At 44.6% G+C, this 23,963-nt stretch overlaps 1 protein-coding gene across 7 annotated transcripts in view; it reads right to left on the bottom strand.

The window, feature by feature from the left end:
- Positions 1-23,963, bottom strand: part of LOC134535234 (ras-related protein Rab-3) — a 70,131-nt gene that overhangs the window by 19,054 nt on the left and 27,114 nt on the right. Inside the window, exon 1 of one of the 7 annotated variants that reach the window (XR_010075593.1) lies at positions 12,616-12,807. The exons of 5 other annotated variants lie outside the window; for them this stretch is intronic. The gene's annotated coding sequence lies outside the window, so the exon portion shown is untranslated. Of the gene's footprint in view, positions 1-12,615; positions 12,830-23,963 lie in introns of those variants that run through there. One more of the 7 variants, XM_063374302.1, reaches the window with a different exon arrangement.

The following is a 23,963-nucleotide window of genomic DNA, read 5'->3' as shown; positions in this document are numbered from 1 at the left end:
TTAATGTAGCTATACTAACCTAACTAACCGTCCATGGTGTTTTAAAGTATTTTAATGTAGCTAACCTAACCGACCACTTTTAATATTTGAATTCATTTTTCCTGCGCAAAAATAAAACAAAGCCCTGCATGATTAGAGCGTATAGGCTTCGGCCTGAGACGCACTTAGTCTTCCCTACCTAGACCTCTCTCGCACATCTTAGCTTTAAGTTAGGTTAGGAAAAAAATGTTCCGTACATAGTCATATGAGGAGTTTTACTCCGCAGTGTTCACGCGCAGAGAGTAAACAACCATGAGCTACAAACCAAGAGAGCCGCCAAATCGGCGCTCACGAATCTGACATGTATGTGGGTGGAGGGAGGGGGTTAAATAACATCTACGACCCCAGCCACGCAGCATGAGTTAGCGATAATGACCACCGACGAACCAACCTTCGTGTAGACATGCAAACAAAAAAACAATGTGTGGCGAAGATATTGAATCACCAGACACGCACACAAAACACAACATAAAGGAAAAACTGTATTCCCAATGTCAGCGAGCTACTACACAGTTTAAAAAAAAAATGTTTTTACCTTAAACATACCAAGAACGCTGGTTGAATATTATCCAGGGATATTCGTAAATGAACGGTTATATTTCGTAGGTTTGCGAATGTCATGTTCACGTGAACAAACAATATTAATTAACATTCAAAAACTTGCCGACTCTACAGCAAGAACCTTGTTTTTTTCCTCTCTATCGCATGTTGTTTACCTTGTTTACAACATAAGGCAGGACTCGGTGGTGGGAATACGAAGTTTCTACGTAGAACCGGTTGTCTGAGATTACAAAGGACTCTGTGTATTTCAGGTGATGTTTTCTTTGAAGAGTTGGTAAATTCACAGTGACTTCTAGTAGCGCCACACCGAGATGTGGTCTGCGTCCTCTTGTGGCGAACAACAGCACCACAGCACCACAGCACCACAGCACCACAGCACCCAGCACCACAGCACCACAGCACCCAGCACCACAGCACCACAGCACCACAGCACCCAGCACCACAGCACCCAGCACCACAGCACCACAGCACCACAGCACCACAGCACCACAGCACCACAGCACCACAGCACCACAGCACCACAGCACCCAGCACCACAGCACCACAGCACCACAGCACCCAGCACCACAGCACCACAGCACCCAGCACCACAGCACCACAGCACCACAGCACCACAGCACCCAGCACCACAGCACCACAGCACCACAGCACCCAGCACCACAGCACCACAGCACCACAGCACCACAGCACCCAGCACCACAGCACCACAGCACCACAGCACCACAGCACCCAGCACCACAGCACCACAGCACCCAGCACCACAGCACCACAGCACCACAGCACCACAGCACCACAGCACCCAGCACCCAGCACCACAGCACCACAGCACCACAGCACCCAGCACCACAGCACCACAGCACCACAGCACCCAGCACCACAGCACCACAGCACCCAGCACCACAGCACCACAGCACCACAGCACCCAGCACCACAGCACCACAGCACCCAGCACCACAGCACCACAGCACCCAGCACCACAGCACCACAGCACCCAGCACCACAGCACCACAGCACCGAGCACCACAGCACCACAGCACCCAGCACCACAGCACCACAGCACCACAGCACCCAGCACCACAGCACCCAGCACCACAGCACCACAGCACCCAGCACCACAGCACCACAGCACCACAGCACCCAGCACCACAGCACCACAGCACCACAGCACCCAGCACCACAGCACCACAGCACCCAGCACCACAGCACCACAGCACCACAGCACCACAGCACCCAGCACCACAGCACCACAGCACCCAGCACCACAGCACCACAGCACCGAGCACCACAGCACCACAGCACCACAGCACCACAGCACCCAGCACCACAGCACCGAGCACCACAGCACCACAGCACCACAGCACCGAGCACCACAGCACCACAGCACCACAGCACCACAGCACCACAGCACCCAGCACCACAGCACCCAGCACCACAGCACCACAGCACCCAGCACCACAGCACCACAGCACCACAGCACCACAGCACCCAGCACCACAGCACCACAGCACCACAGCACCCAGCACCACAGCACCACAGCACCCAGCACCACAGCACCACAGCACCCAGCACCCAGCACCACAGCACCACAGCACCCAGCACCACAGCACCACAGCACCACAGCACCACAGCACCCAGCACCACAGCACCACAGCACCACAGCACCACAGCACCCAGCACCACAGCACCACAGCACCACAGCACCACAGCACCCAGCACCACAGCACCACAGCACCACAGCACCCAGCACCCAGCACCACAGCACCACAGCACCACAGCACCACAGCACCCAGCACCACAGCACCACAGCACCCAGCACCACAGCACCACAGCACCCAGCACCACAGCACCACAGCACCACAGCACCCAGCACCCAGCACCACAGCACCACAGCACCACAGCACCCAGCACCACAGCACCACAGCACCCAGCACCCAGCACCACAGCACCACAGCACCACAGCACCACAGCACCGAGCACCACAGCACCACAGCACCACAGCACCCAGCACCACAGCACCCAGCACCACAGCACCACAGCACCACAGCACCCAGCACCCAGCACCACAGCACCACAGCACCACAGCACCACAGCACCCAGCACCACAGCACCACAGCACCACAGCACCCAGCACCACAGCACCCAGCACCACAGCACCACAGCACCACAGCACCCAGCACCACAGCACCACAGCACCCAGCACCACAGCACCACAGCACCGAGCACCACAGCACCACAGCACCACAGCACCACAGCACCCAGCACCACAGCACCACAGCACCACAGCACCACAGCACCACAGCACCACAGCACCGAGCACCACAGCACCACAGCACCACAGCACCCAGCACCACAGCACCACAGCACCACAGCACCCAGCACCACAGCACCCAGCACCACAGCACCACAGCACCCAGCACCACAGCACCACAGCACCACAGCACCACAGCACCACAGCACCCAGCACCACAGCACCACAGCACCACAGCACCCAGCACCACAGCACCACAGCACCTAGCACCTTGCCGCGAGGCGGCGACATAGCTCTCACTCATTGGACCGATGAGCCAGCTACTCTACAACTCAGTCGTCTTGAAAACTGTTGTTATAAGAGTGTTCCACCGAGATACACTGTTCGCACATTTTGAAATTAATACAAACAAAATTTAAAAAATTTATGCATTCATTTAGAACTAACATTTAGAACTTTGTTATATGGTGACGACTCATAATGGTTTAAAATATAGTTTTTTTTTTGCAGTGATAATGTGAAAAACAAGGTCTTGCCATACTTAAAAAAAAAAAGTGAACAAACCAGATTCAAAAAAATTTCCGCTGGAAAAATAAATACTCCAGAGCTAGAACCCCATCATCAAAAGTAATAGAAATTGTAATTGTAAGGAGACACCACACGTACAAATTCTGCATTTTTTTTTTCCTTTTCTTCGATGGCGCGCTGACATCTGAAGCTCTGAAGCTCAGCTCATGTCCGAGGCACAGAGCGTCCACAGACAACCGCCCACTGCTTGACTTACGGAAGTGTTTTTCGTCGCCTTCACAACTTCAACTACTCTCCACCCTCTAAGAGTTATAACAGCTTCTTTCCCTTACAAAATAAGGTTCCCTGAACGCGCGGCACACTTGAGAAGCGGCGGTCCCATGGCAACCCCCCCCCCCCCACCCCCCACCCCCGCAGTATAACTAAAAGAACTAGAGGCACAACAACTATAGTGAACTCAGTCTGGACCTGACCTTTGAACCGTGGCGCCAGCCTCGAGTCTCGGGAAGACCGGTGGACCAGGGATAGGCTGGTGTAGGGGGGGGGGGGGGGTGGAGGAATACAATAGCCATTTAGCCACTAGAAAGGTTAATCTAACACATTTCCGAAGCTTAAAAAAATTTAAAAAAAAAAAAAAAAAATTCACAGTAGTGTAGTACTAAAATTTAGAATTACACATTTTTACCTAAAGAAATCGTACGTGACCTGTAGTAGATTGGTTTATATATAGTTCCAGTTTTTAACAGTTATGCCGGGTTTTGATTTAGTTTAGTTTAATTTAATTAGCCTTTAAAGGAGCTGTATATTCTTGTAAACAACTGACTCCCCATCCTAATGCTCTGTACATACGCCATCGTCAGAGTGGCAACTAGGCCGTTCCTTCTCTCATTCCACGCGGCCGTTATCGCTTGTCCACCGGCGGAGCACATCATATTACCAGCGTGCGGTGCAGCCTATACATCAGGTGCTGCCACAATATAAATTAAAAAAATTTGGTGTTGCTTGTATATTTAACCAGATACATTGCCATCACCAAGGACTTTTCATGAGATTGAGATATGACCAACATTGCCACGAGATGATTTAGGGGGTAGAACATACTGACTGATAATTGTGACAAAATTAAAACTTAATTTTACAATATCAAACTTTAAAAAAATAAATTAAACTAAAATTGTTTTCGTAGCAACCTATGTGCTTATAATATCTACAATTTAGTGCTTGTTTTAGTTTTCTATTACAATAACTGACGGAATCGCGTGCATTTAAGTTTAACCTGTTTTAAGTTTAGCCATTCGGCTAGCATGGGAGTGAACCGAGCCCTTAAGGGGGAGGGATCGTCCCCACGCTCGAACAGTCAGAGTAGCTCGCAGTCGAGATAACGAGCAGCATGCCTCGCTGATGGGGTGCGGGGTCCCCTCTCTCCCCTGTCCCCCCTAGTCACCCCTTGTCGCCCCTTGTTGCGTGAAGACGTGAAGACGCTCACTTCGCAGCGCTCCACGGAGTCGTTAAGACGCGATGGAATCGATACGGGGACGGGTAGCCGAGCAAGGAGTGGGGAGGGGGTAGCAACAATTAAGGAGAGACAGGTGTGGGCCCCTGCCCGGCCAATCAGGAGAGAGGCCGCACGGCGTTAGGCCCGGTGTGTGAACCACGCCAGGCGCAACAACTGCCCAGTTTCCAGCTCTCCAGCGTTCAAGTAGAGTGTCACGAGAACACAAGGCCGCCATGTTGATTGTTATTATTTACTAGCTGAGTCATCCCGGTGTTGCCCGAGCTGAACACCGCGTAAGAGGGATTTTTTTTTTATGTGATAACGTCTTATAAATCGATGAACGCCGGCTGCACGCACGAAAAATTGTCACGTTCCGCCTTGGCCTGAGCGTGCAAGAACCGGCCAACCAATGTGCGAGAAAATCTTCTATAATATTAAACAGGTTAAGGCGGGCTTTTTAACTAATTGTTCGTGAATATATTTAAACAAATTATTTAAATTAAATTGGCAAAAAACTGTGAATAATACTTGAAAATTAAAAAGTATGCAATTTTTCAACAATGCTTTCTTATGACGTTTTCACGTAAAATTATCGTCCGTTAACCGACTTTACAGACAACCCTCCCCCCTCTTTTTTCTTTCGAAATCAGATGTAGACAGTAATTTTCCTCTCCTCTTATGAATGTCAAGTGTGCATGAATGATATTATCAAGTTGTACCAGTACTACACTTTAAGTGGTGGGAAAGGTAGAAGAAGGGTGGTTTTTCGAAATCTCATTTAGATAATTTGATGGGGGTGAATTTTAATTAAATGTAGACAGTTAATTCTCTCTTAACTTGAACGTCGAGTTTGAAAAATTTCATCAAGAAGCGTTTTAAAACTGTTTTAGGGGTATAAAGGACATTTAGGGGCGGATTGTTGCAATATCATGTAACAGGGGAATGGAAGAATTTTTTTTTTAATTGACATAGATAGTTATATTTAGCGACAAGGAATACTAATATCGGCTTCTACGCCATGCAAAACTATTATCTATTCCGTACAGAAGGACGTGATTGTTTTTCGAATTCTGGAAAAAATGAGTTGTGGAGGTTATGGTCTCTTAATCATATCTAGAGCACGTTAATCACACCTCCAGGTTTTGGGAGTTCCGCAATAAGAAGCTACGGGGCATTATTCCCACGACATCCTCCGAATTTCCTGTGGTTCCCGAGACCAGCGAAATGCTTTTTATTACCGCCGACTAAAATAACAGCAAACATTTTCACTTTTTGACGTGACAACGTCTAATAAATCGATGAACGCCGGCTGCACGCACGAAAGTGTCCCGTTACGCACATTTTCCCGTTATACTGTGTCCCGTTACACTTATTGTCCCGTTACGATCATTGTATCGTTACGTTCATTGTACGCTTGCGCCGCATCTATCATTTCATCAATGTTTTGTTATGACGTTGTCACGTTAAACTATCGTCCGTAAACCGACTTTACAGGCAACCAATTTTTTTCCAAGTGTGGTAAATCCTTGCTGGCACTACGCAGCGGCCATAATCCAGTGTCAGCACTTGTCGTCCCCGACTGTCAGCTGTCCGCTGAGACCTTGGACGACACTAGCGCACTGATCAGGCCGACTCAGCTACTTCGAGACACTTCAGGTGTAGCATCTGAAATTATTTTGCTTATACTTTTTTTCGTGTTTTTTTGCACACTATTTTAAATAAATAAATAATATAACTATATTGAATTGTTTGTAAAATATTTTTTCCTACTAAACAAGTTCTTAAGAACTAAAGGCTAATTATCATGTCCGTTCTGGCATGTAGGCCTACTGTTTTCGATTAATTGTTCCTATAGAGCCTTCGTATTAAAACTCTTTATTTTTAGTACATCATTCATTAAATAAGGTTTCAATGTTTTTGTGGACAAGCTAGTTTTCATTAATTTTATGAATGATGTACTAAAAATATAGTTTTAATACGAAGGTTTAATAGGAACTATATACACATGATTTCAGTACATACGAAAACTGACATATAAATTTTTCCCTTTCGTTAATTTAAAAAAAAAAAAACATAAAATAAGAACTTGTTTTACAAAAAAAAATTATAAACGATAAAATACTGTTCATTTAAAATCAAGCACAAAAACATATAACGGACGTTACCCCCGTAAGTGGTCCTACAAGTGAGAAACAAAACAAGATCAACAACAACAACAATATACCTGGTCCTCAGGACTGAACCTCCCGACACACGGAACGGGCATAGGAGGGAGAAGAATATTCCTCCCTGCTACTGGCGCGTGACGCAACGGCCAATGAGAGACTAGAGAACTGTTCATATCTCTATACCATGTGGTGGTAAGAAATTGTCGAGACATTACATTGCTTACGTAATTCCTGCTTCATAAATAATGCGTGGTAACAATCTTGATAAGCAACTAGCGGCAGGTGTACAAAAAAAAAGTAAGAAAAATTTTCATATTTTTTTTTTCAATATCGTTCACGAGAATTTTTGCATAACCTTGTATAATTTATTAGTTTAAAAACAGTCATTACAGGATTCTGATAACGTCGGCTTCGAGGGAAAATCATTTTTAAAACACTTATTTACTAACATTGATGCTAACTTCATTGCGAAATTTCATTGGCTAAAATTAACGCATGATAATTTAATTGTGAACATATTTCGCACAGATGGTGTGCGCTTCATATGCACTAGCTTACGTTGTTTTTTGATTGTGAGTCCACATTTCAGAGCGTTAAATGGCCAGTTATTTCCTTTTTATCCTGAGGATAGTTTACATATTTGTATTACGTTTCCAAATGATTATTTCATTTCGTAAAGAAACAAATGAAAAATTAATCCTCAGCAATATTATAAAGAATTTCAATAATTTAATATTGTTTCGAACATTTACAAAATTTATTATTATACATACATACAGTTTAAGCTGTAATTATTTTTGAAGGTAGGTAGATAATATCAAAGCACTATCGTCTATAATAAACTAAATAAGCTAAGCAGGCGTGGTTACGAATACGACCGAAGGTTTAGAACCTGAAAAAAGATTAGCTCTTAACTGCAATTCATTTTAAATGGAAGAATTCTTAGCACTCGTTGTTCAAACATAGATATTGTCATTTAATGGATATGCATTTAAAATTCCTAACTAAAGTCGTTTAACAGTTAGATACATAACAAAAATGATCTACGATTGTCATCTTAAACGATCATCCAAGTTTATAAAATGTGTGCAAAAATTAAAATTATATATCCATATTTATTCTTAACGATATCATTAGTGATTACCCACATTCATACATAACGAAAATTCCACTTTCAATTTACAAATCGAGAGTCTCTGTGTTCAAGCCGTTCGCTACTTGTTTAAAGTTTGTGGGCAGCATATTTGTTTTCTCATTATTGCTATTTGTCATTCACTTAAAACACAGATTTTTGGACATGTACAAAATAATGGAGAATATAGGCGTGTGGTAAAATCGATCAAGTTAAATGTATGAATATTTCAAAAATTAAAAAAAAAAAAAAAAACACACGAAACGCCAATTTCCAAATGTATCCGCTTTTAATACCTAATGAAGTTAAAGTTAGAGAGGATAATTTAAATTTTTTTACAAGTAAAAATCCATGTACCCCATAGGCGTAGCCAGGATTTTTATTCTGGAGAGTGTCAGTCCCGATTTTTAAGACAAACTCCAGTGACGGCCAAAATGAATATATAAATGAATTTATAAAAGTCCATAGACTTTTCATGGGTAACTTTACTTTAAGTTAGGTTACTTAGTAGAAAAATTTCTTCTAAGTAGGCAGTTTACAAACTTATCCCCAATAAGTAGACGTAGGCAAAGCAATGCAATTGATATATAATTATTTGTAAGGGTGTTAAAAACTAACAGTTGAACTTCAGTACAACAGATTTTTAAAAAAAAAATAAGTTTTGAACCAACCTCTCTATCATGCGCCGCGATTTAGAAATATTTTTTTTTAGAGGAAATGAGCCAAAGATAGGCTTTGGACTGTATTATCATATACATATGTATAAATATGTTAAATATTTACGGGAAACTCAAGCTTAAGTTTCCCAATATTTGTACCTGTCGTTTAAAATTACGCATCTCACGATAATTGAACGTTTTTCTTTATTTTATACGTACAATATTTAAGTGAATGCACCTTACTTCATATGAACCAACAAAATTTGTTTTAATGTTTTAACAGTTTTATGGAGTTTTGTACAAAATTAAGCCGCATTGTTGCTTGCAATCACTTCTGCTACATAAGGCCGAATTCTGTACTGATTAGTTCATAGACCAATCACTACGATTCGAGAATGGAGACTGACCAGTCACGAACCAACCACTGTTTATGTTTATGTTTATGGTGACGTCATCTCTCGTCGCTCGGTGCGACACTTCAGACAATGAGCTTCGAATGACACGAACCTTCACAATTTTCTTGACTTTATTTCCGGGAGGAGGGGGAATGAACCCCCAAAACACCCCCTCCCCCCCGTAAGTACGCATATGATGTACCCATGTTTATAAAAGCGGGAGGAAAGAAATTCGACACAAATAATATCCAAATGGCTTGTAATGTTTACAACATAGGACATAAAAAGTTACGTAGTGGTTTTTTTTTTTTTTTTTTTTTTTTTTCGAAATCCTACCAACAAAGGGGTAAGTGGAGGGTTCAGCGATTTTGAACTAGAAAAAATCTAATATCTTCAAATCTATGCGCTCAAGAAAGAAATTCGTCATAAACTACCGGCACAGAAAGTAACGTCATTTATTTTTTTTCACCTAAATTAGGAATTCCATCATGAAGAGGGTCGAAGAATGCAGCCTACGTCAGGTATTATAAGGATGAATCATATCTCCGAACTAATCAAGAAGGAGGAAAGAACTTGGGCAGAAATTATTAGTATACAAAAATTACCTGTAAATATTTACTTCATTTCAAAATAAAAAAGGGGTAAGAAACTTCTAAAGAAAAATATCCCAATTTCTGCTAAAGCAGGAAGTAAGACATCAAACAATCTACATAAAAGTTAAGTAATTTTTTCCCCTCAGAATTCCACAGTAAACGGGATGAAATGTAAGTGGATTTAGTTTTTTTTTAAAGAAAATTATATTTGAAAAATTACAAAAGTGGGATTTAAGAAACTGGTGGTCAATAATAATAAAACGTTTCTCAGTTTTTTTTTCTCCTCTTTTAAAATCCCGCCACTAAAAGAGTGTAAAAGGCGTAAGTTTAATCTAATAAATAAAACTTATTAATACTAAATCGGAAATAAATAAAAGAATAACTATTTTTTTTGAAAACGTTACAAAATATAACTTTCCTCCTCCCCCCCCCCCCCCCATATTTCAAAACTTTGCGGCAAAAATGATAAAATATTTGGTTGGTTTGATTTTTATTAAGAATATGTATGTCCGAGTAAAATGAAACGAGAGATGTGAAATTGTCCATACTCTTCGTCAAAGAAGAAAGAAATGCGTGTTTGACAAGTTTTAGAAACATCCCCCGTATTGTGGGCAGATTATTTATTTGCTATAATTTCTAAGTAATGTGAAACACTGATTTATTTTTGACACGTACAACTTAACGGTAATCTAAGCGTGTGGTAAAATCATTAAAAATAAATGTCTGAACATAGCACAGTTAAAAAAAAAACACACGAAACGCATATTTCAAAATTTTAAAACTCTAATCAATTTTAAATTTATTTCCTCTGGTAAAATATAAAGAGTATAAAGTTTGATTTTGTGAAGTTTAAACACATCTCTGAATGCAATGGAGCGGTAAATACAAAATTAGCACATATAAACTGCTTTTGAATAGGTTGGCGTGATAAACTCTTTCTAAAGTTCACATCTCCATGGTTTTGTTATGATTGAAATTATTTGTGTAAGCCTGATATTTCAGTGAATCCATTAATTTAATCTAATATGTTTTGATTTGATTACAAAGTTTTAGTTCAATGACATGACACAGGTATTAGTGCCGATTCCGAAATTCACGCTAGTAAATACTCGGGTTGAAATTTAGTTACTTTTATAAAACCATAGAATGTGTTGTTTTATGCGTTGAAAACTCAACTCTCTAATTTTATACACATTTAAGACTTAAACCACCGGCTGACAATTTATTGAGTCAAGGACAGAGGTTCTATGGTAGCATGACCACTCCCCTTTAGCGTAAGCTTGTAGCTGCTAGCGATTGTTAAGGACGTCCAAGTAATTTTGCTACGACTAATGCACATCATTAATTTTTAACAGGTGGCCACACAAATTTGTAGTTTACCTTCCCTGACTTTCCATGACCAAAATTAAAAATTTCCCTGACCTTTTTGTTACATAACTTAACGATTTTATGAAAGAAATATAGCAGGCCTAATTAAAAAAAAAGAACTTCGCACACGCTATTTAATGGTGTTTATGACTACGCACTAAAAAACCGTCTGAATAAAAAGCTTTCAGTCCGGGTGAATGCAGACTGGTGAATGACAATTCTACCATTGGAGAATTTTCATGTATTTCTCAGGATTTCAAGTGAGTCTCCTGACTGTTCTTGACCAATATAAACTTCCCCTACTTTTCAGAATCTTAATACCCAGATTTTAGGATGAAATAGTTATATTTTCCTTAGTTGTAGAAAATACTGCGATATTCAAATCCACAAAATAGTAAGAGAACTATGGATCAATAATAAGTTCCTCAACGACAAATCGAAATCGAAATTATGTTATATTGAAGAGGAAAATACCTACTTTTCCACCTATGATCACTTTAGGTGTCAGTTTCCACTAATTTGAAAAACGGGGGTTGTCTGTAAAGTCGGTTTACGGACGATAATTTTACGTGATAACGTCATAAGAAAACATTGTTGAAAAATTGCATACTTTTTAATTTTCAAAATATTATTTACAGTTTTTTCAAATTTAATTTAAATAATTTGTTTAAATATAATCACGAACAATTCGTTAAAAAGCCCGCCTTAACCTGTTTGATATTATAGAAGATTTTTCTCGCACGGTGGTTGTGCCGGTTCTTGCACGCTCAGCTCAGGCGGAAACGTGACAATTTTTCCGTGCGTGCAGCCGGCGATCATCGATTTATAAGACGTTATCGCGTCAAAATAAAAAAAATGAAACACTTAAAAGTTGATAATTACGATGCTGAATACGAACGAGGAAAATAAGGAATCGTGTCACGTGAACAGCTCACGATGTCTTCCATGGCTGAAGACAAGAAATCGAAGCAGCCCTGTATGTGGCACGCCGAAGGGGTGTGTTGTTGACAGAGGCAGAGTGGCAGAATGTGGTTTCCATGGAAATGAGTAAGGGTGGCGTTGCGTGTCGCCACTAGTTCATTGATTAGCTCACCCCTCGCAAGTTAAGGAGGCCAGCCCACTGACCACCTGAAACCAAACACCCGTGTTTAACCGACAGTCGAGTACGACTGCGGCTTGAAAACCGAACAGGTCCTACGGGTTTTTATCACGTAGTATTTGAAATTATAGCTGAAAAGAAATATACCTACTTGTTATTTTTGGTTGTTGGTTCCACTTTTCTGCGACGTACACACACACATCAAATTATGCACGCTGAAAAAACAACCAATCATTGGTACGCACATGATTTGGGGGTCAATCGATGGACGAACAGTTTTCAGCCGTGACAAAACCAGTGGGGCGTTAATCACTATCGATGACCACTAACCTTTGTCAATTACAGCTGGGGGGTCGCTGCGAAAGGCGTCGAAAAATAATCTCCCTTCCGCAAATGCGTCTCACGACGGAGGAATTCTCCCGCGGGAAATATGGATTTCTTTTCGTGTTTTATTCCGGCAGTTACATAACCGAGAGCAGGACAGAGACCGCGCACAGCTCCGGGCTGCGACTGGGCCCGCGGATCCGGCAACGTCGCAACATGGCGGCCGCGGCGCACGGCGGCAGAGCCATCTAGCGGGCGCGCGAAGAAGCTCTTACTGCCGTCCCAGGCGGCGGCGTATTGATTCACCCCGCGGGGCGGGAGAGGACCGCCGAAATTCACCGCACATCACTCCGTGTCACCCCCCCCCCCCTCCTCCGGCCGCGAGTATGTCAGGGAGGTCAGTGTTTGCACGCGCAGGGGATCCATTTGTGAAGGCGCAATGTTTACGAAATTAATTGAGTTTGCAAAGTGGACTTTGAGGTGCATTATCGCTTGTGATGCTTAGAGACCTGTAAAAATTCGCGGATTCATTTCGTGATTTGATAAAAATCAAATAAATTTACTTTTGTGCTGCTTCTGCCGTTGGGCCAATGTTAATCTGGAGAACTTCGGGTCAATTGGAGACCCTTCAATCACACAAGTATCGAATCACAGGCTGCCCAGTTGAGACAACTCACAACACAACAGCCAATGAACACGTGGTATTTGCCCCGAGCAAGCAGATGATCGTGCAGTCTATCCTGGAAGTCAACTGAACCCGCGAATTTTTTCCGGTCTCTAGTGATGCTGGGCGACACTCACCCAGTGTGAGCAGGAACAGGACCAAGCAATGTTGTAGAGTCACGTGTGACACGCCTAATTTAAGTGGAATCAGCCAATGCACGAGATAATTAGAGAAAGGAAAAAAAATCGCGGAATCATTTCGTGATAGGCTAAAACTCAAAATACTTATAGCTTTGTAATAATCATTTATTGAATGACGGTTTACCTGGAGGACTCTGGGCCAATGAGAGACCGGGCCAAAGAAGTCCAGAATAGACAACTCTCGTGTCAGCAGCCAATGAGCAGGGGATATTCGCTTATGTATGTAGAGGACTGTGGAGACTTCCCTAGAGTGTAAATAGTGCAAGAACGTCTAGCCTGGACGGCAATGAACGCCAAGAGACACGATTTCGTTTGCAAGAGGTCCACCGAGATCAGAGCACACCTACATGTATCTTAGAACTGAACGATACACTTGATATTCTAAAACAGGCGGGACGTTCCAAGATGAAGACTGATTAGTAGGGGCATGCATATTTAGCGAAAAGTTTCCGAGACAGTGGTCTGTGTTTCGTGATTGGGTGAGTTTCTTTCCGATCTATGTCGATCGTTTCATAACCAATCACAGTAGTCCAGTGCGGAAGCAAACGCGATCTGAGTGGCTCGGCCAAATAAGGCAACGACTTCTCTCGCAGACGGACGCCAATCACAAGGAAGAAACAGCTGCGTGGGTACACCTTTTTTTTTTTGCAGTCTATTAGGCGTTCATAATGTTTTTTCTCGCTAAAAATACCCGCCCTTGATTAGTTAAATCTAAATAACTAAATACTGGAAAAATTCGCGGATTCATTTCGCGATAAGCTAAAATGCAAAAACTTTTACTTTTGTGATCCTTCTACTATTGGCACATACTTTACCCGGAGGACTCTAGGCCAAAGAGGTGTCGGATCACAGACAACCCAGCCTAGACAACTCTCGACTCAGCAGCCAATGAGCAGGGGATTTTCGCTTATGTATGTAGAGGACTGTGGAGACTTCCCTAGAGTTCACTGAAACCGTGAGATTTCTGATCCATACAGACAACTCTTGTTATCCTTTGTTTAAAAATTGGTCCTCAAAATGGTGCAACGGCGTAACCACAAATTTCGCAACTCTTGGGATAACGAGTTCGAATACCAGTTACACCTGGCTTATATTTAAAATCAGTTAAGGTAGACAATTCCTTACTTTGCTATACGGTATACGGTATATATAGGGGCAGGCATTTTTCGCGAATAAATCTGAACGCCTATTAGACTGCAACAAGGTATACGGGCACCAGCGGCTTCTTCCTTGATGATTGGCGGTCGTCTGCGAGAGAAGTCGTTGCCTTGTTCGACCGAGCCACTCAGGACGCGTTTGCTTCCGCATTGAATTACTGTGATTGGTGTTTTAACAATCGTCATGCACCTGAAAGAAACTCACCCAATCACGAAACACAGACGACGCTACAGTGTTTTAACTTTCAGCTGGTCTCGGAATCTTTTCGCGAAATATGCATGGCCCTAGGCATATATCTTCCGAAGTAAAACGCTCGGAATAAAATTAAAAAAAAATAGTACCTATGTTACTGTCATGCAAATTATACGTACGCGACAAAAACATAAACGAATTTTTGTGTTTCGTTGTAAATAACGCGAGTTCGGCTGTGACGCAGAAAGTCTCGGGCAGTTGGTATTCCAGCGGTCGACTGCTCCCAGACAGCGCCGGAGCTGCGGTGACTGCGGTGACTGCGGTGACTGCGGTGACTGCGGTGACTGCGGTGACTGCGGTGACTGCGGTGACTGCGGTGACTGCGGTGACTGCGGTGACTGCGGTGACTGCGGTGACTGCGGTGACTGCGGTGACTGCTCCCAGACAGCGCCGGAGCTGCGGTGACTGCGGTGACTGCGGTGACTGCGGTGACTGCGGTGACTGCGGTGACTGCGGTGACTGCGGTGACTGCGGTGACTGCGGTGACTGCGGTGACTGCGGTGACTGCGGTGACTGCGGTGACTGCGGTGACTGCGGTGACTGCGGTGACTGCGGTGACTGCGGTGACTGCGGTGACTGCGGTGACTGCTCCCAGACAGCGCCGGAGCTGCGGTGACTGCGGTGACTGCGGTGACTGCGGTGACTGCGGTGACTGCGGTGACTGCGGTGACTGCGGTGACTGCGGTGACTGCGGTGACTGCGGTGACTGCGGTGACTGCGGTGACTGCGGTGACTGCGGTGACTGCGGTGACTTCGGTGACTGCGGTGACTGCGGTGACTGCGGTGACTGCGGTGACTGCGGTGACTGCGGTGACTGCGGTGACTGCGGTGACTGCGGTGACTGCGGTGACTGCGGTGACTGCGGTGACTGCTCCCAGACAGCGCCGGAGCTGCGGTGACTGCGGTGACTGCGGTGACTGCGGTGACTGCGGTGACTGCGGTGACTGCGGTGACTGCGGTGACTGCGGTGACTGCGGTGACTGCGGTGACTGCGGTGACTGCTCCCAGACAGCGCCGGAGCTGCGGTGACTGCGGTGACTGCGGTGACTGCGGTGACTGCGGTGACTGCGGTGACTGCGGTGACTGCGGTGACTGCTCCCAGACAGCGCCGGAGCTGCGGTGACTGCGGTGACTGCGGTGACTGCGGTGACTGCGGTGACTGCGGTGACTGCGGTGACTGCGGTGACTGCGGTGACTGCTCCCAGACAGCGCCGGAGCTGCGGTGACTGCGGTGACTGCGGTGACTGCGGTGACTGCGGTGACTGCGGTGACTGCGGTGACTGCGGTGACTGCGGTGACTGCGGTGACTGCTCCCAGACAGCGCCGGAGCTGCGGTGACTGCGGTGACTGCGGTGACTGCGGTGACTGCGGTGACTGCGGTGACTGCGGTGACTGCGGTGACTGCTCCCAGACAGCGCCGGAGCTGCGGTGACTGCGGTGACTGCGGTGACTGCGGTGACTGCGGTGACTGCGGTGACTGCGGTGACTGCGGTGACTGCGGTGACTGCGGTGACTGCGGTGACTGCGGTGACTGCGGTGACTGCGGTGACTGCGGTGACTGCGGTGACTGCTCCCAGACAGCGCCGGAGCTGCGGTGACTGCGGTGACTGCGGTGACTGCGGTGACTGCGGTGACTGCGGTGACTGCGGTGACTGCGGTGACTGCGGTGACTGCTCCCAGACAGCGCCGGAGCTGCGGTGACTGCGGTGACTGCGGTGACTGCGGTGACTGCGGTGACTGCGGTGACTGCGGTGACTGCGGTGACTGCGGTGACTGCGGTGACTGCGGTGACTGCGGTGACTGCGGTGACTGCTCCCAGACAGCGCCGGAGCTGCGGTGACTGCGGTGACTGCGGTGACTGCGGTGACTGCGGTGACTGCGGTGACTGCGGTGACTGCGGTGACTGCGGTGACTGCGGTGACTGCGGTGACTGCGGTGACTGCGGTGACTGCGGTGACTGCGGTGACTGCGGTGACTGCGGTGACTGCGGTGACTGCGGTGACTGCGGTGACTGCTCCCAGACAGCGCCGGAGCTGCGGTGACTGCGGTGACTGCGGTGACTGCGGTGACTGCGGTGACTGCGGTGACTGCGGTGACTGCGGTGACTGCGGTGACTGCGGTGACTGCGGTGACTGCGGTGACTGCGGTGACTGCGGTGACTGCGGTGACTGCGGTGACTGCGGTGACTGCGGTGACTGCGGTGACTGCGGTGACTGCGGTGACTGCGGTGACTGCGGTGACTGCGGTGACTGCGGTGACTGCGGTGACTGCGGTGACTGCGGTGACTGCGGTGACTGCGGTGACTGCGGTGACTGCGGTGACTGCGGTGACTGCGGTGACTGCGGTGACTGCGGTGACTGCGGTGACTGCGGTGACTGCGGTGACTGCGGTGACTGCGGTGACTGCGGTGACTGCGGTGACTGCGGTGACTGCGGTGACTGCGGTGACGATATCTCGTCTATCGCCGGCGCGCGGCCCTGCCCCCGCGCTAATTAACCCGCGCGGGCTTCATCTAATTTAATTAACGGCCGAACTAGCGCGGGCCCCGGCTCTAGCGCCGTCTAGCGCCGTCTAGCGCCGTCTAGCGCCGTCAGCGCTGCTGACCTAGGTCACGAGGGCATAACGCGAGCCTGACTGTACACAGGAGACTCGTGCATAGGGACCTGAAAATTTCGATGACCTCCAGGATAGACTCCACGATCCTGTGCACACTCGGGCAAACGTCACCTGTTCATTGGCCGCTGACTTGTGAGGCGTCTCAATTGGGAGAGGCTCGTGATTCCGTCACTTCCTTGGTTGAGGGTTTCTCGTTGACCCAGAATCGCCCAGACGAACAGTGAGCCAATAGCAAAAGCAGCTTAAAGGTATACGTGTATGAATTTCAGACTATCGCGAAATGAATCCGCGAATTTTTCCGGTCTCTACTCGTGCATCTTCGAGTGTACAGTCTGAGTCATCACGGGAAAAAAAATTACTTGGAAACATGCATACGATATTTATGAGTGTGTATTTTTCGCTAAAAAAAAAAAAAAAAAAAAAAAAAAAAAAAAAAAAAAAAAAAAAAAAAAAAAAAAAATTCGTCCCTACCTGTGTGAATTAACACTGTGGCAACGTGTCTGAGTTTCGTGATTGGTTGAATCTCTTTCACGTGCGTGTCTAATGTCGGCGCATGCGTCCCAGCAAATCTGCGCGGAAGCACGCCCGCGCGTCCTGATTGGCCCGGCCAGACAAAGCAATGCATTCTCTCGCAGACGGCAGCCAATCACAAGGAAGAAACCGCAGGTGCGGGCAGACCTTGTAGCAGTCTGTTGAGCGGCCATATATTTTCACGAAAAATACCTGCCTCTAAGAATAATAGTACTTAAGAATTAAAATGGGGAAATTGAGGGTAGCAACACGTAAGAAAACTGTTTGGAAAATAATGTTGTTACCCCCCGTTATTTCAATGAAATAATTCTAACTACACCGACAAGTTTAGCGGTGGTTATAGAGAATTGTTCAATTAAACTATCTCAATCATTTGCAATAAAAAAGGCCCCAAATTTAAAGGCGTTTATGTAGTCGCATTGGTAAGCACTAGAGACCTTTAAGTGGCATAGCTATTTTCAAATTATTATATTCATGATGAACCTGCATTTAAGGTTTGGCCGTGGAATTCTGACTCATGTTTCGTGCCAAGCCTAAAAGTCTGTCCGTTAGAGGGAATGAAGTTACAATAGACTGACTAATGAATCTTTACTCTAATTATTTAATTTTTAAGTATATATGACGTATGTTCTTCATTTAAAGAAAAATTGTAGTGGCATAAACTAAAAAATTTTGAACTCATGCAATTATGTCATACTTTGGTTTCCACCGAAATTATGATGTAATTGCAAGTTAAAGTTATATTACGTCGTTAAAATTTTAAAGGGATTGTTTAGTTAAAGGACTGACATACCTGAACCAAATTATCCAGTTTGTCTATCACTTAACTGCCTCGTGGAGTGAAGTGTACTCAACACTGTAGCCTCGCCCAGGGAAAAACCGCGGGAAAAACACCGTTACTCGTGAGTTGCGTCAGCGCATCTGTCTGACGTCACTTTTTGGAAAGCTGTCCTGGGCGGGTTTGTTGCTTTCTGCCCCTGCGAGAAGCTACCCGATCAACCCGCAAAGTTGCTGTGCGATGCGGGTCGCCTCGGCAGAGCCCCTGGTTCGTCCATCCACGGCTGACAATCTCATCGGAAGGAAGGAAGCACAGTGACATTCGCTTCAGTACTCGACCAATGGAACTGCGAGACGTCTCAACATTTCCCACGCTTCTGGCACGCGCAGAACTGCGGTACTTACCCACAGGAAAAAAATATTTCTAATATTTCTTGTACCAAATATTTAAATTTGCCAAAAAAAAAAAAGTATGGGGGGTTGTTTGTAAAGTCGGTTTACGGACGATAATTTTACGTGATAACGTCACAAGAAAACATTGATGAAAAATTGCATACTTTTTAATTTTCAAATATTATTTACAGTTTTGGCACATTTAATTTAAATAATTTGTTTAAATATAATCACGAACAATTACTTAAAAAGCCCGCCTTAACCTGTTTGATATTATTCATGATTTTCTTGCACGGTGGTTGGCCGGTTCTTGCACGCTCGGCTCAGGCGGAACGTGACAATTCTTTCGTGCGTACAGCCGGCGTTCATCGATTTATAAGACATTATTACGTCAAACATAATTAAAGAAGTATTGCAGTGAAATTAAACGCTTCGATGAAGAAAACTCCCATGAGATACAAAAAAAAAAGATATGACACAACAGTAAAATTTAATTATAGAAATACTAAGAGTACTATTGAAGACCAATTAACTACGGTTTTCAATTTTAAATTTAAAAAAAAAGTGTCATAGTTTTTGAGTTATAATCATGTTTTCTAAAATTTCAAAATTTCCACCCAGCAACCAAATTATTTGATATACTGTGACGGCATAGTTTCGTTACGCAATCATGAATAACCCTATACTATTAATAACAATTCAAATGAATCAAATATATTATACTTTGGAGAGTAAAAAAAAATTCTTTGCACGTCTTACTCAATGTACAATATTTTTGTTATTCACATGAAATAATTATGTAAAATTACAGACCAACGTACATTTGTACATTTACATGAAAACAACTGTATTACCACGAAATAGTTTTCGCAGTAATACTGAAATCGGATTAATGCTTTGTGTTGTCCATGTGCCTCCAAGAATTAAAGTGAATTGTAAAACTTTCCCTGAATAGCTTTACAGTATTAACAGCACACTTTAGTAAGCATAATAAAACAAAGTACAACTATTGACTATTTTATTATATTTACCATGGTCTGAAATATATAAAAATTCATTATTATTCTCCAATGTTCGTATACAGTACAAGAAATATACAGAATTGGGTCCAAATATATTTTATATATACAAAAATAAGCATATAAATATTTTGTACAAATTAACAACATTTTTCTTGCGGTATTAAAAACTATTCCTTAGCAATGGTTTCCAAAAGAAATTTTTGACGTGATAACGTCTTATAAATCGATGAACGCCGGCTGCACGCACGAAAAAGTGTCACGTTCCGCCTGAGCCGAGCGTGCAATAACCGGCCAGCCACCGTGCGAGAAAATCTTCTATAATATCAAACAGGTTTAGGCGGGCTTTTTAACTAATTGTTCGTGATTATATTTAAACAAATTATTTAGATTAAATTTGCAAAAACTGTAAATAATGTTTTAAAATTAAAATGTATGCAATTTTTCATCAATGTTTTCTTAATGACGTTATCACGTAAAATTATCGTCCGTAAACCTACTTTACAGACAACACCCCCTCTTTTTTTTTTTAAAAAAAAAAAAGTAAAACTGAACAAACTCTGTGCGGTGGAGGATGGTCCCAGAGCTGAAGGCGAGCCTGTGATTGGTCGAGGAGGCGGGCGGGAAGGGAAAGGAAGGGAAGGGGCGGTGCGGGGAGGATTAGAGGGTGCTTCTCGCGGGGAGACAGCTGTGTAATTAGCCGCGGCCACTTCACAGCCCGGCTAGAGTTACGAACTAGAAGGACTCACACAGAATGTGTAGCGACGAACCATCCAATTCACGACGAAGAGAGATGGTTTACCTCGGTGGAGCTTCATTGAAGATATCACGAGACCGTCCGAACCTCATTAAAGCTTCAGGCTAGACTGAACTACTATGTTCACGAACAAGCCACTTGAGTGTCCTTATTGGAATGGATTGCTCATTATTGGTCATTACAAGGGGCACGCATGCATATTTCGCGAAAGGATTCCTCAATTAGCTGAAAGTTAAAACACTGTAACATCGTCTGTGTTGAGTGATTGGGTATCTTTCTTTCAGGTGCATGTCGATTGTTAAAACACCAATCACAGTAATTCAATGCGGAAGCAAACGCGTCCTGAGTGGCTCGGTTGAACAAGGCAACGACTTCTCTCGCAGACGGCCACCAATCACAAGGAAGAAGCCGCTGGCGTGCTTATACCTTGTTGCAGTCTAATATGCCTTCAGATTTATTCGCGAAAAATGCCTGCCCCTAGCCATTACTAGGGACTGGAAAAATTAGCGAATTCGATTACCGTCAGGACCTACAGGACCTACAGGACAAAAACGCCAGTTCATTGGCTGCTGACTTGTGAGTCGTCTCGACTGAGTGTCTGTGATTCGACACTTCTATGAGTGAGGGTCTCTAATTGGCCCTCAGTCCTCCAGATTAACAGTAAACCAGTGGTAGAAGCAGCGCTAAGGTATAATTATTTGAATTGTAGCATATCACGAAATGAATCCGCGAATTTTTCCTGTCTCTAGTTATAAACCCTCAACCAAAGAAGGATCGAATCACAGACAATCCAGCTGAGACGACTTACAAGTCGGCAGCCAATGAACTTGCGTTATTTGCCCGCGTGTACAGGTGTATGTGCAGTCTATCCTGAAGGCCATCGAAACCGCGAATTTTGCAGGTCTTTAGTAATAAGTATTTGAATTTCAGCCTATCGCGAAATTAATCGGCGAATTTTTCCGGTCTCTGGTCATAACTTCTTATTCATGTTTACTCCTGGCTCAGTGTGTTCCAGGGCATGGCAGGTGAACTGTGAGCCAATCACCACCGAGAAGCAGCTGTAAGCCTGCTGCAAGTCTACTGTGACACCGACAGAATACACGAGATACTCATGCCTCCAACGATACCTATTCGTAGGGCCATGCAGATTTCGCGAAAAGATTTTGAGACTAGCTGAAAGTTAAAACACTGTAGCATCGTCTGTGTTTCGTGATTGGACGAGTTTCTCCCAGATTCCTATCGATTTTAACAACACAAATCACAGTAATTCAGTGTGGAAGTAAACGCGTCTTGAATGGCTCGGCCAAATAAGGCAACGACTTCTCTGGAAGGCGGACGCCAATCACAAGGAATAAAACCACAGATGCGAGTATACCTTGTTGCAGTCTAATAGGTGTGCAGATATTTTCGCGAAAAATGCCTGCCCCTACCTATTCGACGTAGTTGGCGCGTTCGTGATGGATATTTACTACTGAAAGAAATTAATGAAATTCTATAAGCATGGTATTACATAACAAAGTGTTTCTGAAAATGTTTGGCATGATGGCTAGAGTCACGTCGTAGAAGAATACTTTACCAACGTTTCTGTCGACCTTCCAGTTACCATCTTCAGTGTGAATCCACAAACCAAGTCAATCCAGACAATGGTTGCGGAAGTCTGCAGTCCTAATTAAAGAGTTTCTTAGTTATTAAATTTCCAATTTTTTTCTAGCAAGATGTAGCTACTAAGTATTCGAACTCTTACGGCGTCAAACAGATTGACCACAGCTGAATGATAGGTTAATTAACTGCTCTAGCTGTATGATTGCCTTTTCTCTCGACACTGGTTAAAAAAACTTAAATGTTTCATTTCAATGAAACTGAAGAAGCTGGAATTAGTTTCATTTTGTTTTGACGTAACAAATGGTTGTTTCACACAATCAAAATTTTACCTATTTTCGTAGAAATTTACAACTTAAAAAAAAAGTTTTTATTTTTGTGTAAATAAAGTATTGGTCCAATAAATTCAGTTTGAAGAGTTCTGGTTTCCATAAAAATGGCTGATTAAAATATTATGATTACTTGCGAAAGTGTAACGTTTTTATTCAAGGTGCGCTGAGCTACAAGAATGTTCCGACATAAAAAAAGAAAACGGGTAAGTGATCCCTTACAAGACGTCAGGGACCACAGTTTACGTTTACTAACGTATGATATTGAGGCGATGACGCGACCAACGGAACGATTAGTTGATAAACGACGATCTAAATAGCACGTGCGATCCATTACCGGGTGCTTGACTTTGACCTTTACGTCACGTGACGTCACTCCCCAGCACCGCGGGGAGGGGGCGGGTCGATGCGCAGAGCTGGGCGTCCGCTCGAGTGCGTCGCGACGCCTGGCGAGCATATCCGGGACTTGCGGGCAGGACTCGTCCTTCAGAGACCGCGTACGGGACTTGAAGACAGGCCCGTCTTTCAGAGGCTACGTACGGGACTTTAGGGAATGACCCGTACTTCAGAGACCGTGTACTGGACTTGAGGGAGGACTTTTCCTTCAGAGGCACGTCGGATGCCGGTCAGCTCTGGGATTATGTCAGCTGGGCGCACGAACTTTTCCCGGAGCTACGCGCACACATCACTGGTAACCTACCAATAAATAGGGACCTGAAACATTCGCGGGTTCAATGACCTCTAGCATGAACTCCATAGTTCTACGTACACTCATTCAAATGTCACCCACTCATTGGCCGCTGCCTTGTGAGACGTCCCAACGTAGCAGTCTGCGATTTGATGCTGCTTTAGTTGAGTTTTTCTCATTGGCCCAGAGTCATCCAGGTGAGTTGTGAGCCAACAGCAGAGGCAGCACTGAGGTATAACTATTTGAATTCTAGCCTATCGCGAAATTAATCCGCGAATATTTCTGGTCTCTATATATTGGTCTGTATTATTATTTTTTTTTAGTTTATCGAGTAAGGAAGGAGGAGGAGGGGGGATCTCTTTCCGTTCTCT

Source organism: Bacillus rossius, chromosome 8, assembly GCF_032445375.1.
Source record: "Bacillus rossius redtenbacheri isolate Brsri chromosome 8, Brsri_v3, whole genome shotgun sequence".
NCBI lineage: Eukaryota > Metazoa > Arthropoda > Insecta > Phasmatodea > Bacillidae > Bacillus > Bacillus rossius.
The sequence above is the reverse complement of the archived record's forward strand: the minus strand, read 5'-3'. Positions and strand labels throughout refer to the sequence as shown.